At 41.2% G+C, this 5,796-nt stretch overlaps 1 long non-coding RNA gene across 1 annotated transcript; it reads right to left on the bottom strand.

Annotated features, from left to right (window-relative positions):
• Window positions 1-286: 286 nt before the first annotated feature.
• LOC148047094 (uncharacterized) lies at window positions 287-5,565 on the bottom strand. Its single transcript, XR_015695763.1, has 3 exons — window positions 4,846-5,565; window positions 3,074-3,221; window positions 287-622 (listed from the first exon to the last, which is right to left on the bottom strand). It is a non-coding gene; the product is annotated as an uncharacterized LOC148047094 (long non-coding RNA).
• Window positions 5,566-5,796: the final 231 nt, after the last annotated feature.

The raw sequence follows: 5,796 nt of genomic DNA, 5'->3' as shown, positions 1-5,796 counted from the left end.
ATACTGAGAGTGGATCTTGTCCAAAAAAATGGGGAGAAACTCCCACAAACAAAGGGATACACTCAGATCATCCCCTCACATCCCCCTCATATTGATATGAGATTTCAATGAGTCTTTTATATTGTAAATGTTAAAGTTGTAAGCTGCCCAGTGCAACTTATAGGTGAATGTGGCAGCCTGATACATTTGTTTAATAAGAATAAATATTTATACATTGCAGAAAAGAGAACGAAACAATGCAAAACAAGAGGAGAAAATGGGTTATACCTACATAAATAACATAAGAAATCTCAGATTACTTCTTGTCCTTCTGTTATCTGCAAAGAAAAATTGTCTTATTTATAAGAAGCATTTTTATCTTAACTATATTATTGATTGTAAGCTGCGTAGAGTCATCTTTAGGCAATATGGGAAGCATATAAGTTCAATACATAAACATTAAATGATCTAAACCTGTTAATTCAGAAAACTAAATGCCATTTCTGAAAAATAATGAATTTCTATTTTATTTTGACATGAGATGTTCCTTAGTATTCAGATCTGGCCTAAAAATAATAATGTAGCACTTGGGGATGAAGATGCAGCCCAGGAGTCCAGAACTGGAGGCCAAGATGGAGAAGACCTGAACAGCCACGGTGTACTTCCCCTTGGTGCTCAGGTAGGCAGGCACAAAGGACACCCAGACACTGCAGAACACAAGCATGCTGAAGGAGATCAGCTTGGCTTCATTGAAGGCCCCAGGGAGATTCCTGGCCAGGAAAGCCACTGTGAAGCAGACAGCAGACAGGAAGCCCATGTACCCAAGGGCAACATAAAACATGGTGACAGAACCTTCATTGCATTGGAGGATGATCTCTCTAGGTTGGGAGTGCAGGTCAAAGTCAGGGAATGGGGGGAAAGTTCCCAACCAGATGCTGCAGATGACAACTTGGAGACCAGAACAAGAAAGGACAATGCAGTTGGCCAAGCTCTTCCCCAACCATCTCTGCACTTTATTCCCTGGTTTGGTGGCCAAGAAGGCTAACACCACTGTGATCGTTTTGGCCAAGATGGAAGAAATGGCAATGGAGAAGACAATGCTGAAGGCTGTTTGTCGGAGGGGGCAGGTGACTCTTTTTGGCCGGCCAATGAACAGGAAGGAGGTCAAAATGGAAAGCAGGAGGGAGATCAGGAGGATGAAGGAGAGGTCCCGATTGTTGGCTTTGACAATTGGGGTTTCCATGAATTTAATGAAGATCCACAAGCCAAAGCCTGTGGTTAAAGAGAGGAACGATGCAATCGAAGTCAGGATAATCCCCAGATTTTCCTTATAAGAAAGATAAGTTTTAATCTTGGGAGTACAGTGAACTCGCTTGATATTTGGATGTTGATCTTCTGGACATTTGGTACATTTGTCTGCGTCTGAAAAGGAGCAAGAGTTAAAGTCCCATAAACATGTCCTTTAATCAAATGCATTGTTTGGGTTAAATTATTTTTGGTGTGAATAACTGTGTGTCGGTGAAGACAGTACGTGTATCTTCACTACTCTCCAGCTAGAACAGCTAAATATGTCTTTTCTTTTTTTGATCTCACATTTCATCAATGAATGTTGAGAGAGAAGGAAGGAAGGCAGTTCTACCGTTTTACCTTTTCACTGCTGAACCCTTTGAAAATTGGAGCCCAGCCTTTTGCTGTTACCTTAAGGCAGCAATAGAATTAGGCTTACAATGGAATGAAGGACATGTGAGGGATTACTTAGTGTAGCTTTATGCCAGCTGAATTGGATAATCAGCCCTTTTGCCATGGAGCAAAGAAACATTAGGTGGAGGTGAAGATGAACTGAATCTGGAGTGAGGATATTAAAATGCTTTCCTCTATTTTCTATAAACAACAGCTTTGCAGAAGGTAAAGATGGAAGTTAGCCTCTCTCCTCCCCTTCCCTCCCCTCCTCTCTCCTCTCCTCTCCTCCTTTTAGGTGAGGAGTGAGACAATGGAGCTAAAGAAGAGCCTCTAGGAGAACCCATTGAATGTCACCCTCAGGAAAAAAATGCATGTTCATGGAAAATGTCAGCATTATCCTCCTCTCCAAATACTTTCTCCTGCTGTCACCCACCTTCCATGGTGGAGATGGTTCCTTCTGCACATGGGTGACATTTGTAGCAGCATATGGGCTTCCCTTCCTGAACCACCTTCATGAATCCAGGAGAACAACTTTCCACACATCTGGAAAGAGGGAAGGGCTGGGCAGAGAGACGGGAAAAAAACCACAAATAAGTTATTGTATTTCCTAAAAGAAGTAAAAGGAAAAGTTTGGAGCTCTCCAGTTCAAGGTTTAGCTTTGATAAATTTGAAGAGGTCCTCAAGTCCAATTCCCTGCTCAAGCAGGAGCCTTTATACCATTATGGACAAATGGATGTCCAATTTCTTCTTAAAACCTTGCAGTGATGGAGCACCCACCACTTCTGTAGGCCAGCTGTTCCACTGAGTAAGTGTTCTTACTGATGGGCAATTTCTCCTTAATTCTTGCTTGCTTGGATCTCTCTTTGATCAGCTTCCATCTGTTACTTCTTGCCTTGTCTGCTGATGATTTGGAGAATAGGTTGACACCTTCTCTGTGACAGCCACCAAATATTGGGAGACTGCTGTCATGTCACCCCTAATCTTTCTTTTCGTTTGAATTGGCACTTCCAATTTCCACAACCATTGATGATATAGTTGAGCCTCCAGTCCCCTAATCAGCTTTGTTACTCTTGTCATGTACATACGCAAGGGAAAGTTGGAAGGATTCTCTGCTTTGGAGAAGTGAATCGTGTTGCCCTATGATTTAAGTCTTGTATCCCCACAGAAAACTGATAGACTACTCACTGGAAGTAAGGATATTTTTCTCAGACAATTGAACATGTAACCAAAGAAGATGTTTCCTCTCTGGGAGAACTGACATGACATCCCTGCCCCAACTCTGCAATCCTCTTGGTGAGACCTTCAGAAAGGTTTGAATAAAGTCTTTTCCCCACCTTGTCCATCATTTCCATCTTTGCAGTCGCATTCTGCTTGATCGTCAACTTGAAATCTGAGTATCCCTCTCTTTCTAGACTTCCAAATGTCACTTCAGTGAGAGACATATTAGGTAAAGTAATCCAATGAATCATGTCCAGGTCTGCCACCAGCTCTCCAGTCTGATCTAAATATACTCCATTGATGCAATTATTATAAAACTGAGAGTTTTTAAAGAAGGAATGAAGCTGAAATGGAAGAGAAAAATAACAATGATACAAACGACATAAAAAGCTCTAGGGCAAAAATCCTCAGTTTGTGCTGGAATGATCTGTACTGAGGAATATGCAATAAAGTATCTATTAAAAGGACTAAAAGGACCATTCAAAGCAAAGACTGATAAAAGTTGTCATTTATCTTTCCCCATTCATAACTGTCACTGCAGAGGGAGATTAGAAAACCAAAGGGAAGTTTAGGAAAGGAGACACCCAGTTTGAGCTAGTGAAGTCCAAAGTTAAAACCCTAAAGGAAGGGGATGCAGTGCACAATCACACTAAAGGAATTCTGCCAGTGAGGTCAACATGAAATAAAATGCTCCACAGAGAAACAAGGCTATAAAGAACGGGTGTACATATCAATGGGAGGATAGGAAGAGAAAATCTTGGCTCACCTTGAGGTTGCCTATCAGAGCTTTTGCTCTAGTAGCATGTTATGCTTATGAATCTTGCATTATCACCTTGCATTGAGGTGAGAGATGAGCTATTTGGTTTGGAGAAGAGACCCCACATCCTCACTGGGAAAGATGATTGTCTATCACCAGTTAAGGTCACCTCCTTGCAATTTAATGCAACATCTATGGAATGTTTTATGGAATGTTCTTCACTCTTGCTCCTTCTAGACTTTCTCCTAGTTAAACCTTTCACCTTGTGAACTGACCTCCGCCCTCTTAGCTTCTTGGCCCAAAGACATTTACCACTTTTTGATGTCTCAGATCCTGCTGAAAGTTTAAAGCAGGGGAAGAGGAATCCAAAGAGGGGGGGGGTCTTAGCACAGGAGTGAGACCCCTCTGAGTCAAGTCTCCTTTGGAGCAGAGGGGCAGCCCAGGAAGTGAGAGGATCACAGTGTTTAACTGCCTAATATGGACAGCACATTTTCTGAGCTTGGATGGGACATGGCAGGGCTCCTGCTTGTAAAGAAAAGAGCCCAAGATAAAAGAGCTGAATGTAAATCAATAGTTAGCAAGAAGCTTTTGTAAAACAAAACAAAACAAAACAAAACAAAACAAAAGAAGTTGGAGGCTAAACATAGAAAGAAAGGCTAAAGGAATTTGGTAGATCTTGTCTAGTGAAAGAAAGAACTGAGGTGACATGAGGGGTTTTTCAATATTTGAGAGGCTACTACAAGGATTAGGGGATCAAACTATTTTCCAAAGCAGCTGAAGGTGGGACAAGAGGCAATGGATGGAAACTAATTAAGGAAAGAAGCAAGCTAGAACTTAGGAGAAATTTCCTAACGGTGAGAACAATCAACCCATCGAATGGGTTGCCTTCAGGAGTTATGGTTGCTCCATCGCTGGAGGCTTTTAAGAAGAGACTGGACAGCCATTTGTGTGAAATGGTATAGGGTCTCCTGCTTGAGCAGGTGGTGGGACTAGATGACCTCAAAGGTACCTTCCAGCTGTGTTGTTCTATGTTTTAGAAATGAGCAAGATAAAATGAAAACTACAGGGAGACCAATCGAAAGTTGAAACTCCATTTATTTTTTCTATATTCAGACTAAGTTATTACTATTGTCAAAACAGTTACACAGTTCTTGCAATTGTAAAATTGATTCTCAACTTCCGTGGAGAGCTGTGAAAAAGAAAATAAGTACCTGCCAGGCTTTCAGCACTGGAATTTTGAAGTTTCTAATATTTTTAAATGTTGTCCTCCTGGATCTGGATAAATAAGCTGTGCTTAAGGCCTGCCCCACAGCCCAGACTGTGTTGTAAATGATGTAGCTGTCCATAGCCAGGATCCGATCCTTTTCCTCTTTCCTCAGAGTGTCCAGATCTACTTTCTGCTTGCACCGTCTCCAGACTTTCACTGAAAAGGCATCCTTGGTGTAGGAGCACAAGAGAATCTTTTCTGCAAAGCGCATCACGGAATGATAAACCTCCATATGCCAATCATTGTTTGCCATTTGGTTTGTCTTCATAAGAAAGGAAAAAACACTATGGATGTATTGAAAGGAAATAGTTCCATCTTTCAAATAACGACTGAAGTCCCAGCGGATTGTTGTGATCATAATTTTTCCTCTAAGAGGTTCAGCAAAAACTTTAAATATCTGAGGCATAAGGTAAAATCCTAAGACAAATGTATTCATGTCTGCACCATAAATAAAAGCATTCACTTTTCTCCTGCGGTATTGTTTAAAGTCTACGTTCAGTTTCTGAAAACCTGTGGGAAACGTTTGTGATATAACTGGGCAAATGCCATTCCTGATCAGCAAGAAAGTCATCATCCTCATGAACCTTTCTCCATTCTCAGAGTCTGGAGCAAGGAGACCAACCAAGGTCCACTTGAAATAGAGGAGAAGCTGGACAATCCCTGGGTACTGGGCTCCTTCAGCAGGGAGCATCGGGTAGAAGAAAGGAAAATGAGTTTTATCACTCAGAATCTGAGATTCAAAACTGTAACTGATCTGAAAAGGAAAACAAAAAAAAACTCTATTTTACTGAAGACCAGGAAAAAGAAATGTAGCAATAATGGAGGAATTGTTTTACACCTTGTAATGAAGAACTTTCCCTAAACACATTCAGCAGAGTTGTACAATCTGCATTAA

Source organism: Thamnophis sirtalis, unplaced genomic scaffold (assembly GCF_051295495.1).
Source record: "Thamnophis sirtalis isolate CommonGarterSnake01/CBP01778 unplaced genomic scaffold, rThaSir2_p1.2 scaffold_3, whole genome shotgun sequence".
Taxonomy (NCBI): domain Eukaryota; kingdom Metazoa; phylum Chordata; class Lepidosauria; order Squamata; family Natricidae; genus Thamnophis; species Thamnophis sirtalis.
Note: the sequence above shows the minus strand (reverse complement) of the source record. Positions and strands in the feature narration are given on the sequence as shown.